A 13,635-nucleotide genomic window follows, 5' to 3' on the forward strand; every position below is an offset into this window, starting at 1 on the left:
AGAGTATATAAGTCCAGGAAAAATAATGTAAAAATGTCTAGCTGGAAAAAAAAAAAGAATCAGGGCTGGGGAGATGGCTTAAAGGTTAAAGGCACTTGCTTGTAAAGCCTGCTAACAAAGGATCAATTCCCCAGTACCCATGTAAAGCCAGAGGCACATGCATTTGGAATTAATCTGCAGTGGCAAGATGCCCTGGTGTGCCCATTCTCCCCACCTGCTTTCTCTCTTTTTTCTTAAGTAAATCATATGCTCTAAACTGGTGATATTGCTACTAGGAATAAATCATAATCTTTCTTTTTTCTTTAAGGTAGGATCTCACTCTAGCATAAACTGACCTGAAATTCACTATATAGTCTCAGGGTGGCCTTGAACTCTCAGTGATCCCTCTACATGTCTCCTGAGTGCTGGGATTAAAGGCGTGCACTACCACACCTGGCAAACCATATATATATATTTTAATTTGAGAGCAACAGAGAGACAAAGAGGCAGAGAGAGAATGGGCACGCCAGAGTCTCCAGCCACTGCAAACAAACTCCAGAGACATGCACCCCCTTGTGCATCTGGCTAAAATGGGCCCTGGGTAATCAAACCTCGAACCAGGGTCCTTAGGCTTCACAGGCAAGTGCTTACGTGCTAAGCCATCTCTCTAGCCCCAAAAGGCAACACAGTGCTAAGAAGAAGGGATGAAGAAGTATCTAGCACTGAAACATCTCACACCCTCCAAGGTTCAGGGTCCATTGTGGAAGAGGTTGCAGAAAGAATGTAAGAGCCAAAGGAAGGGTACCACTCCTCACATACAACTGGCCAGAATAAATATGGCCTCAATAGCCAAGAACTTGCAGTGCCTAGCAATACCCACACAAGACCCTCAAAATAGGAGTAAAAGATGATCACATCAAATAAAAAAGAGAGACTAATGAAGAGAGGGTGAGAAAATGATGGAAAGCAGAGTTCTAAAGGGGAAAGTGGGGGAGGGGAGGGAAATACCATGGTTTGTTGCTTATAAGCATAGAAGTCAATTAAAAAAATATATATACATTAAAAAAATAAATGACAGGTATATACTTATTGGTATTAATGATTCAACATTATGATAAGGAAAAAATTTTAATATTTTTATTTATTTATTTGTAAGCAGAGAGAGTTAAAAAGACAGAGGAGGAGAGAAAAAGAAAGAGAATGGGCACACGTCAGTACTTCTAACCACTACAAATCAACTCCAGATGCATATGCCACTTTGTGCATCTGCTTTTACATGGATACTGGAGAACTGAACCTGAGTTGTTAGGCTTTGCAGGCAAGTGTCTTAACCACTAAGCCATCTCCTCAGCCCAGGAAATATGTTTTAACAAATATATGACACACACAAACTTGTCAAAAACTTAGCAGAGACAGATGACACAACATGTTCCTAGTAAGAAATCTTCACGTTTGGTGAACAATATTTGTAACTTACACAAGGTAAAACCATATTTTGAAAAATTTACTTTAAATATTAATGTATATAAAACAGTACATCAGAATATAGTACATTATTAGAAAAGATCAACACAAAAATCAATATATTTTATATCAATAAATGAAAAAAGACCAGACATGTGAAGTAAGTCCAAGAGTAAGAAAGACTCAAATGTCTCAAATGTCCAAGAGGCACCACATGCAAGGTCTGGGTGACATGATACATACACCTCATAGTATTGTAGCAGGAGAGGAGTGAAGAATCTTATTCAATGCAAAGACATTAGCCCAGAACTGGATAAAGCCTTTATATACTACAATGCTCATCAAAAACTTCTGGAATCAAAGAACTACTGAAAAGAGAGGGGAAATTATGAAACCTAACACCACAGAGGTAAGTATGGGAGTACATGATTGATTTTACTTGAGTATGTCTGAAAAATTCATGCATCCCCAAATTCTGAACTAGCACCAAAATAGAACAAATCCTCCTCCTGGATGTTTATGTGAGAAAAAGCAGAGGAATCACAAACTGACACAGCAACTGGACAGCTGGCTATAGTCACTTATCAACCAAAGTTGCTTCCTCCTCCACGTTTACTTTGCAAAGAGCACCATTCCAACATATGCCTCCAAGAAAGCACAAGAAACCTTCAGGGTTTCCACATACATAAAAGTTGCTTGAACTTTCAGTTAACTGCCTACTGTATTCTTCTATAATTTGTCTTTTTTAAAACTCTTTACTGACAGCTTCCATAAATATGAGGCAGTACACCATGATAACTCCCTTCCCCACTCCCACTTTCAAATGCACCCTCCCCCTTCCAATTTGTCTCTCTTTTTTCTTTCAATTTGTCTCTCTTTTGTTATTAACCTACCTGTACATTATTTATTGTTTCAGTGCTGCGGACTGCTAAGCACACACTCCTGCCATGGAACTATATTCCCCTCACATGCCTACATTATCTTCTCTATTAATAGTATAAGCATTTACCCACCCCATTATTGTTGTTATAAATACCAAGTTTTTAAAATAAAACCTACTATTTTGACAAGGAAACAAAAATTTATTTACCTCTGCCCTCCATATACCATATCTGTCATCATAAATAACTACTTTAAGCATCTTTACAGACACAAATTTAAAATACTTGTAACTGTTTCTTTAAGAAAGTACCAAAGATAAAATAGATTGCTTAGCTGAGAAAATGTCAAAGACAGATTTTCTGAATAAAAGAAACACTGGGTTTCTTGATGCAAGTCATCAAATAACTCATACATCTTGATACAAATTATCAAGCTACTTTTGAAAAAGGATATAGTTCTTCCTAATCTATGAGCAATGTCTAACCACAGCAACAATGGATATTACCACTGTTGCACATATCTAACATACTGGCTAAAATATATAATCTTGTGCTGGAGGTATGGCTTAGCAGTTCAGGCATTTGTCTTCAAAGCCAAAGGACCCGGTTTTATTCTCCAGGACTCATGTAAAGCCAGATGTACAAAGTGGCACATGCACATGGAGTTCATCTGCTGTGGCTATAGGCACTGGCATGCTGATTATCTATCTATCTATCTATCTATCTATCTATCTATCTATCTATCTATCTATCTATCATCCATCCATCTTTCTATCACCTTTTTCTCTCTCAAATAAATAAGTAAATAAATAAAACATTTAAAAAATGAGAAATAAGGGCTGGAGAAATGGCTTAGCAGTTAAGGCATTTGCTTGTAAAGCCAAAGGACATTGGTTTGATTCCCCAGGACCTACATCAGCCAGATGCACAAAGTGGTGCATGCATCTGGAATTCATTTACAGCAGCTAGAGGCCCTGGCATGCCCGTTCTCTCTCTCTCTCTCTCTCTTAAATAAATAAATGAATAGCTGGTCTAATGTGAATTTTTAAGTGATAAGTCTGAATATTGCTTAAGTTTATTTCTTCTTGAGTATGCTACATAATTTCTGCTTCCTTTCCTTATATCACATTGTATTAATTATGACTTTTGCTCTATCATATTTCCTAGAAGTAATTTCCCAATCTAAATTTGTAGTTATATTTATATACTATTTCCTGAGGCCACTCTTTAGAACCCAATGTTAAGATTATTTAAACAGTTCTACACATGATTCTTCTATACACCTAACTCTGCTTGACTAAGAACTTCAGGCAAAAGCCTGCCTTGTACAAAAGCAAGCATCAGAGCTGGTTTTGGTGGTGCACACCTTTAATCCCAGTACTTGGGAGGCAGAGGTAGAGGATCACCATGAGTTTGAGACCACCCTGAGATGATATTGTGAATTCCAGGTCAGCCTGAGCTACAGTGAGAACCTACCTCAAAAAATAAAATAAATAAATAAAAGAATCAGTACATAAAACTGGCTGATATGGACTTCTCTGGAAGACTGAAAATGAGCTAGAAAGGAAAGATGCTACCATACAAGACAGTTACTAGAGAATCCCACCTGTAAATAACAATTTTAAAACAGAATAAAGCAAAACAACCTTAAAATGATATGACAATTCATGAGTGGAATCAAGTTAGAATATTGACAAAGCTAATTTATTCAAGCAAAATGAGATCTGAGATCCCACTGAACAATAAGAACGACAAAAAATAATGTCCCAGAAGTTAAGGAACTCTACTTAAAATCTAAGGTAGTTCAATTTTTAAAAACTGTTTTAAAGAAGATCATAGATATCTCCTTTAAAAATTATTACTACAGAAACCTAAGAAAACACAAAGTTAGAGAAAAATTATGTCACTTAAAATTCTAACAAGGCAATACATATACATTTTTATTTTAATTTTCTTATTCTAGTATAGCAATGTCTTATTCTTACATTTGGTATGTTTTAATTATATAAGTAGGTATCTTAAGTATGATAACAAAACCTACCTGGGGGGGAATATTTTATATAAAAAATTTTATGTGTAACAGGAAAGATACTTCAAGTAGGGTATAACATAATTGAAAACACAATATTAAACATATAAAATATAACATATATTCATAGAACATCTTTACAATTTTATTATTTATTTATTTATATGGGTCCTGGGGAACCAAACCTGTGTTATTTGGCTTTGCAGGCAAGTGTTTAATTGCTAATCCATGTCTCCAGCCCCAACAGAACACTTAAACACTATGTAGTATTTGGACAATAGAAATAATGACTTACAGAAAATACAGACTATATAGGCAAAAATAAATGAGAACCTAGGCATAACTAGATAAACAGAAAAACATAAATAAAAGCTCTCAAGTTATTGAACCAACCATAGAATCTTTAATAAAAACAGCTCTTATAGGAAAACTATTTTTAATTTGTTTTTTAATATTTTTTTTGTTCATTTTTTATTTATTTATTTGAGAGTGACAGACACAGGGAGAAAGACAGATAGAGGGAGAGAGAGAGAATGGGCGCGCCAGGGCTTCCGGCCTCTGCAAACGAACTCCAGACACGTGCGCCCCCTTGTGCATCTGGCTAACGTGGGACCTGGGGAACTGAGCCTCGAACTGGGGTCCTTAGGCTTCACAGGCAAGCGCTTAACCGCTAAGCCATCTCTCCAGCCCCTATTTTTAATTTTTAAAGAAAGGAATTAAAATAAATATTTCATAGCAAAATTTCTATTTTTTTCCAAAGAAAAATGGTAAAAATATTAGAAGAAAAAATGGAGGGAATCATTACAGTAAATGAAAGACTAAAGTATCACCATGAAAAATATATAAAGCCTTTATAAAATCCAGTAGGTACCTAACAAAGGACATTAAGTTCAAAGAAAAGGCAATTTACCAATGTATATTTATCTTTATGTAATGCATAATAGTAAATATTCATTGAAACAACTTTACAATCTTCAAAATGCTTTTTCCCTTGACCCTTGTGCCTGAACCCAGGACCACTACACTACACCCAGCCACCAAAATGTCTCAACACGGACTTGCTTCTTGTGTTTACAGAGGCACAGTGTATGAAGAAAGGCACACCAGGCCAGGCATGAGGGCATCTGTGCTGTACTTTCCTTATCTGAATGACCTGAGAAAAATCATGTAACTTTTGACACACTGCAAAATTGAAGATGAGATACCTAGTTCAAATGAAGAATGGCTGTATGGACAAATAAGATAATGTGAGTAAAGTATGTTTTTTTAATTCTTTTTCTTTTTGGAGGATGGGTGGGGGTTTTGGGTAGGATCTCCCTCTAGCACAGGCTGACCTGGAATTCACTATGTAGCCTCAGGCTAGCCCTAAACTCATAACCATCCTCCTACCTAAATTTCCTGAGTGCTGGGATTAAAGATGTAAGCCACCCCAGCCAACTTTCAAGTATTTTTTTCAGCATTTTTTATTTTTATTTATTAGAGAGAGAATGGGCATGCTAAGGCCTCCAGCCACCACAAACGAACTCCACATGCATGCACCACCTTATGCATCTGGCTTACGTTGGTCTTGGGGAATCAAACCGAGGTCCTTTGGCTTTGCAGGCAAGCGCCTTAACTGCTAAGCCATCTCTCCAGCACTCAGGTATGTTTGCAAGCCATAAAAAGTACATATGTAAAGCCGGGCGTGGTGACGCACGCCTTTATCCCAGCACTCGGGAGGCAGAGGTAGGAGGATTGCCACGAGTTCAAGGCCACCCTGAGACTACAGAGTTAATTCCAGGTCAGCCTAGACCGGAGTGAGACCCTACCTCGAAAAACCAAAAAAAAAAAAAAAAAAAGTACATATGTAGCCGGCATGGTGACACATGCTTTTAATTCCAGCACTCAGAATACAGAGGTAGGAATGTCACTATGAGTTCAAGACCCACCTGGGACTACAAAGTGTCAGTCTGGGTTAGAGCGAGATCCTGCCTTGAAAGCAAACAAACAACAACTAAAAATGCTTGGGGCTGAAGATAGCGCAGCAGCTAAAGGTGCTATGTTATAAAGTCTGACAGCCTGGGTTTGATTCCCCAGCACCCACATGAAGCCAGATGCACAAATTGGTGAACGTGTCTGAAGTTTGCCTGCAGTGACAAGAGGCCCTGGTGCATCCATTCATATCCATATTCCCTCTCTCTCTCTTTTCCTTGCAAATAAAAGAAAGAAAGAAAGAGAGAGAGAGAGAGAGAGAGAGAGAGAGAGAGGGAGGAGAGAGGAGAGAAGGGAGGGAAGGAGGGAGGGCCAGGCTGGGCATGGTGGTGCACACCTTTAATCCTAGCACTCGGGAGGCAGAGGTAGGAGGATCACCATGAGTTTGAGGCCAACCTGAGGCTACATAGTTAATTCCATGTCAGCCTGGGCCAGAGTGAGACCTTACCTCGAAAAACCAAAAAAAAAAAAAAAAGAAAGGAAGAAATAGAAAAAGAAAAGCCCAAACCTTTAATCTCAGCACTAAGGAGGCTGAGGTAGTAGAATTACTATGAGTTCAAGGCAGCCTGGGCTAGAGTGAGACTCTGCCTCAAAGAAAACAGAGCAAGAGAGTGAGCGAGAGAATATGGATGAACGAGAATGAAAAATCAATGGGTAGAAATATTCTATGGACATGGATGATGATGCGCCCAGAAGCCATAGACTGGTCCTAGAAAAATTTCAGTGGCAGGAGTGGGATACCTTCCAGTGAGTTGTTGGCTAGGGTGGTTCCCTCATGCTCCCAAAACATTACAGGCCATTGCCAAGGTTCTTGGTTGTCCACCAGAATTAGATGGTAAGATCCTACTGTTGATGACTTCATGTTTGGGCTACAGGTCACTGAGAAATCATGCTGGTGCTGACTAGCTGTCAGAATGCTAGACAGATATATGCAACATGCAGCCTTTGGAGAGAGGGAAGTTATCAATGGTGGTAAACATCAGTGAACCCTGCAATCCTTAAGGCTGGTCAGCCAGGCCAAATGTGCTAACTGGTGCAGCAGTAGCATGTCTGTTATGGGGAAACCAGCTGCTCTCTGATTGGGAGGTCTAATCCACAGATACCTGCCTGCTACTGAAAACCTAGTTAAAAGCCTACAGCAGGGGAGTCATGAGCCCTAGGGAAGTAATGCCTGCTCTTGCCTCACTAAATGCATATATTATGCTTACCAAAGTGCCCTCTAAACAGTTATTTTATGTTTATATTCATACATTACTGCTACTCTCACTTCTGTTTAGAGAAACTTCTCTTTGCAGCTAGCAGTGACCGTCACAGAGATTAAAAAATCATCATAGTGCTGAGAAGTGACAGTGGAGTGTTCAGCACTAGAAAGAGACATCTCTATCTGACCCTCGAAGGTCAGGGTCCATTGCAGAGAGGTAGTAAAAGAACGTAAGAGCCAAAGGGATAGGAGAACTGCTTACAATGCTGTCTTACAAACACAAAAAAGCCTTGATATTCATGATCTCACAGTGTTTGTGCACAGGACCTTCATAATAGGAGGAAAAACGAGAACATCAAAATAGAAGAGAGACTAATTGGAAACAAGGGATTCAACAGAGGGCAGATATGGGAGATGAAAAATGGAGGTCATGGGAATTACATTATTTTAATAAATCACTTTAAAAAATATATTTCACTTATTTATTTGAGAGTGGGGGGGGGAGAGAATGAGTGTGCCAGGGCCTCCAGCCACTGCAAATGAACTCCAGATGCATACGCCACTTTGTACATCTGGCTTACGTGGGTCCTGGAGAGTTGAACCGGGATCCTTTGGCTTTGCAGGCAAACACCTTAACCACTAAGCCATCTCTCCAGCCCGGGAATTATGTTTTTTCTCTATACTTATGGAATCTGTCAATAAAAGTTTTAAAAAATACATACAAGTAAGCAATTATTTTCATAATGGATTTAGTTGCTAGCTTCTGTCCTTACAATAGGGCTAGGGGAAAAAATCCTAATGACCAGATACAAACTAAGCTCAATTTTGTATTTTTCCAGTCAATCTTTACTTGCTGTTAACTATCACAAAACAGCCTCACGCTTACGTAACCTCCATTGGCTGAATTTCATGTTTCAAGTCTAAAACTCTTCTCAATGTGTGTGTGTGTGAGTTTGTATTTCAAACCACTATATTTGATCTAGCTTATCCTTCAAAACTTCAGAGAAATTTAGCATTAAAAGCCCTTCTTTCATCTATTTTTTAAAGGGTGAAAAAAAACCTTTTTTTTGTTAAAATAGGGGTATTTCCTTCCCTAAATCTTACTCCATGTTTGTTTTCAGTGAGCACCAGAAGAATGAAGAAGGGAAACAGAGAGGAAAAGAAGGAAGGAGGGAGAGAAGAAGGGAAGAAGAAGGAGGGTGGGAAGCTGGAAAGCAGGCAGAAAGACACTGAACGGTCATCTGTTAAAAGAAAAACTCTGGGTAGTTGTTCTTTTTCTGCTGACTTGTTAATCATGGTACTGCTCACACTGAAGCAGAAATAGGAGGGTGCTCACTTCTTTTAGGCTGTTTTGGTTGGGACACAGAATCGTTGCTACCTCGTCCTGGTATGAAAGGAGCTCTTGGCAGGAATGCAGCTCATGTGTGGTCAAGACTCAGCTGCAGCAGCTACAGTGCCCTGCTGCTGCCCGCCCTCTAGCAAGCCACCTGGATAGGCGGCGGTCACTACCCAGGTACCCAGGTGAGCTGGCCCTGAAGCCTCCCCTTCACACCTAAAAACCTTTACATGCCTGAATTTGATGAAAAAATACATTTTCAATCGAGGATAAAGACTTTTATTCAGCTTTTTTCTCTCTCTGCATCCCCTTGCTGGATACATGAGAGTCTGGCTCCCCGACCCCCTCCAGCCTAGTTAGCTGGGTTGGGGAGAGCAGAGTACTGTTTCTTGGTCTTAGTAGTTTCTCTGCTTGTCTCTTCTTTATACTTTGGGGTAACTTATCACTTTAATTACATGTATGATTTTCCTCTGTCTCTGAATCAAACATACGTGTATTGCCCTTATACTCTAGATCTACCACATGGGTGCACTTTCTAACACTGGGCTTGTTAGCTGGGTAGTTTCTCTAAACTTGGGGTGTACAGTACAACTCACTTTACTACTCACTTCTCATTTGAATTTTTTGGTCTCTGCTTTGATATTTTTCCTCTGCTAGTCTTCCTTAAGCCACTACCATTTGCCCTCTTGACTTGCTTCCATGGGGAGGCTCAGGGTGGATGCTGCGTGTATCTCTTCTAAATCTCCCCATGCAAGCTTCTAGGTGCTATCTTCCACATGCTTGTGGCCCCACTCCAGTCTTTCCCCCAAAAGCTAAATTTCTCTTAAATGAATCTCAAGAACTATGCTGTGTTTTCCACATGTATACAGGTTTCTTAATCTCTGCTCCAGCCTTCTTCCTACATCCCAGTTTCCCTTAAATAAACCCCACAATTTGTGGTTCTTCCCTAAAAATGTATACATACATACATACACACACACACACACACACACACACACACACACACACATATATCACAATTTATCAACCTTGTACATCTTAAGTGAGGTTGCTACATATCCATTTTGTGTCAATAAAGCATTTTCTAAAAAGGAGTGAAATCTGTAACATATTCATCAAATAAAACCTCAGGGCTTTTCAACAAAACCAAAAAATCTGCAGGGTATGGTGGCACACACCTTTAATCGAGCATTTGGGAAGCAGAGGTAGGAGGATCGTCGTGAGTTCAAGGCCACCCTGAGACTTCAAAGTGAATTCCAGGTCAGCCTGGACTAGAGTGAGACCCTACCTCAAAAAACAGAACAACAACAACAAAAAAAAAAACCCTACAAAACCCAGCTTCTCTCTTCCATATAATTGTGAAAAGAACTACCTGCATGACCAATCACCTCTTTCAATGAGCCACTTTAATACCTATTAAGTACTGTCCAAACACATACAACAGACACCAACTGCACACTGCAGTCCCTTATCCCGAAAGCTGAACAGTAAACACATCTATTATATCCATTAAGTAGTTTCTTCATAAAGCTTTAAAAGCAATGACAAAATTCTTTTTATATGTTTCTGTTGTTTTGCAACAGTTCTGCTATGTTGCCTAGGCTGGCCTGAAACTTTTTGGTTCAACAATCCTCTTGCCACAAATTTCCAAGTACTTGGGGCTACGAGCATGCATCACAGCACTCAGATTACCAAGTAGGCATGAAGACTATAGGGACTGCTTTTCTCAGGTCTGGGTGCTCCAAAAGACTAAATATTTCATGAGCATTGATTCTTTTTGTTTTTTTGTTTGTTTTTCGAGGTAGTCCACTCTAGTCCAGGCTGACCTGGAATTCACTATGTAGTCTAAGTGTGGCCTTGAACTCATGGCGATCCTCCGACCTCTGCTTCCCGAGTGCTGGGATTAAAGGCATGTGCCACCATGCCCGGCTCTGAGCATTGATTCTTAAAGTAGGTGTTATGATGAGCAAATGTAGGAAATTGTGGGTCAAACAGAAAATACAGTAGGTTTCTTTATTGTAGTACTCCTTGGTACCATTATTACACACGCAGAATATAATATACATCTCTTAAATTGATTCATCCATAGGATACCACCCATCCTTCACATTTGTCTGATAAGATTTTAGAAGATTTCATAAGATTAGCATCTAGTGAACACACTTGGAAAGACACAGTGATTGCATCAAACTGGTTTAGATACAATACTAAAAGTTAAAAAAAAAAAAAAAAAGGTCCATATTGGGGTTGAAGAGATATTCCAGAGGTTAAAGGCACTTGCTTGCAAAGCTATCTGACCGGGGTTCAATTCCCCAGTACCCACGTAAAGCCAAGTGCAAAAAGTGACACATGTGTCTTGAATTCATTTGCACTGGCTAATGGCCCTGGCACATCATGCTTTCTCCTTCATTCTTGTTCTCTCTCTCTCTTCTTGCATTGCAAGTAAATAATTTTTAAAAGTCCCCATCAATCCATTGATAAAAGTATTTTGTTATTCCTTTAATTAATTAGGGTTAATGAAAAATCTAATTTACATAGTATAAAGCACTCACAACAATAAACTAAAATATAAGGAAGTACATATCTGTACCTTAGTCTCCTCTAGAAAATACTTAACAGGGCTGGAGAGATGGCTTAGCGGTTAAGCGCTTGCCTGTGAAGCCTAAGGACCCTGGTTCAAGGCTCGGTTCCCCAGGTCCCACGTTAGCCAGATGCACAAGGGGCGCACGCGTCTGGAGTTCGTTTGCAGAGGCTGAAGCCCTGGCGCACCCATTCTCTCTCTCTCCCTCTCTCTGTCTTTCTCTCTGTGTCTATCGCTCTCAAATAAATAAATAAAAATTAAAAAAAAAAGAAAATACTTAACAGACACATCTGACTAAAGAACCCATGCATATGTATACATACGTGCACCCATTATTGAATTATGCCCTTCAAAAAATGGTATGCTGCACTCTTAACCCTCATATTTATGTGATTTTATTTGTAAAAAGGATCTTTCCAGACATAATACAAGTAATATGAGGCCATATATTGTTTTAGGTTGGAAATCCTTATAAAATGAGGGCAATGTGGACACAGGCACACAGAGAGAATACCCACAAAGACCATAAAGGCCATGTCGAAGACAGGAAAAGATGGAGCAATCCATCCAGAAGTCAAGGAAGTACAAAGGTGGTCACAGCCAACAAAAGCTAGAGGGAGGATTCTTCCTGTATTGAAAGAGATAGCATGGCTCCCATCAACACCTGCATTTCAGACTTCCAGCCTGCAGCACTGTGTGAGTAAGGTTCTGTTGTTTTAAGGTACTCAGTTTGTGGTAGTCTGTTGTAGGGTCCCCTGGAAACTAACACATCTCCCTGATAGGTTCCTTCACTTTTCCTCATCTTCAATCAACCCCAATTTAAGCCTGAAGCTGTCGACCAAAGGAGGTAATTGAGAAGTCAAGTCAAGGAGCGCTCCACGTGCAGAGCAGCTGCAGGATGAGCTGCGTCATCTTCTACACAATGTGCTCTGGCACACAGCCAGCAGCTCCCAGATTCTTAAGTGTAAGAGCTCTTGGGCTACTGAAGAGAATTTTCACAATGAATGAATATGCTTGTGAAGAGGACTTGGGGAAGTAGAACAAAAGCTTACTTGGGCTAGGAGATCAGATACCAGAGTTTGCTAAGTGGGGGGTCTCCTCATTAACTCAATAGCATTTTTCATCTGTTCCTTTCTTAAGAAAATTCAAGAGTTCTTACACAACAAAACAACTGTACAGTAAAAGATACTAAATAATAAAATAGTATTATTAAGAGTGTCATTCCAATTTTTACCTTGATCTATCCCTTATAATAAAGGATCTTTACAGAACAATATTTTACACTTTCAAAGGAATTAAATAAACTGATTTTAAAAGAGTTCTGGGAACACAATATGAACAGCTCAGTGTGAGTGAAGCATTACTGTACAGCCTTCTTCGCTCAGCCACTGAAGGGATGTAAAGTGGTATATTAATCACTGGTTTTGATTTGCATTTCCCTAATGACTAATGGGGTTGGTCATTTCTTATGTATATATTGTCTACTTTTTAAAATCACTATTTAACTTCTTTACCCATTTTTAGTTGAACTGTTTGTTATTTTTGAATTGTAAGAGTTCTTTATATAGTCTGCATATAAGTATCTGTGTCAGATATATGAATGGCAAATGATTTTGTGGGTTGTCTTTTCACCCTGCTGATGCTTTTCATTTGTGTACAAAATGGTTTCTTCCCCCCGCCGCCCGGTCAGACAGAGAGTGCGAGAGACAGAGAGATAGAGAGAATGGGCACACCAGGGCCTCTGGCCACTGCAAACAAACTCCAGATGCGTGTGCCACTGTGCATCTGGCTCTATGTGGGTCCTGGGGAACTGAACTTGGGTTGTCGGGCTTTCAGGTAAAAACGCCTTTGCTGCTGAGCCATCCCTCCAGCCCCATTTAAGTATAGAAGTTTTTAACTTTGATGAAGCACATTTTATCTATTTTTTTCTTTTGATACTTATCTTTCTGGTGTCATCTAAGAAACCAGATCATAAACCTTACTCTGACAATTTGGAGGCTATGGAGATGGCTCAGTGGATAGATACAGTGCTCACTACGCAAGCCTGGGTGTGTGTTAGAGCCCCAAACCTCATGTAAAAATCCAGAAGCTGTACTGGTTAAGGACTTGCCTGTGAAGCCTAGGGACCCCAGTTTGAGGTTCCATTCTCCAGGACCCACGTTAGCCAGATGCACAAGGGGGCGCACATGTCTG

The 13,635-nt window shown here is 39.6% G+C and overlaps 1 protein-coding gene and 1 non-coding gene across 4 annotated transcripts in view; one reads left to right on the forward strand and one right to left on the reverse strand.

Annotated features, from left to right (window-relative positions):
• Positions 1-13,635, reverse strand: part of Cog5 (component of oligomeric golgi complex 5) — a 277,027-nt gene that overhangs the window by 152,763 nt on the left and 110,629 nt on the right. The window lies entirely within an intron of this gene.
• LOC123455455 lies at positions 7,169-7,239 on the forward strand. Its single transcript, XR_006633925.1, has one exon. It is a non-coding gene; the product is annotated as a small nucleolar RNA SNORD66 (small nucleolar RNA).

Source organism: Jaculus jaculus, chromosome 16 (assembly GCF_020740685.1).
Source record: "Jaculus jaculus isolate mJacJac1 chromosome 16, mJacJac1.mat.Y.cur, whole genome shotgun sequence".
NCBI classification, from domain to species: Eukaryota; Metazoa; Chordata; class Mammalia; order Rodentia; family Dipodidae; genus Jaculus; species Jaculus jaculus.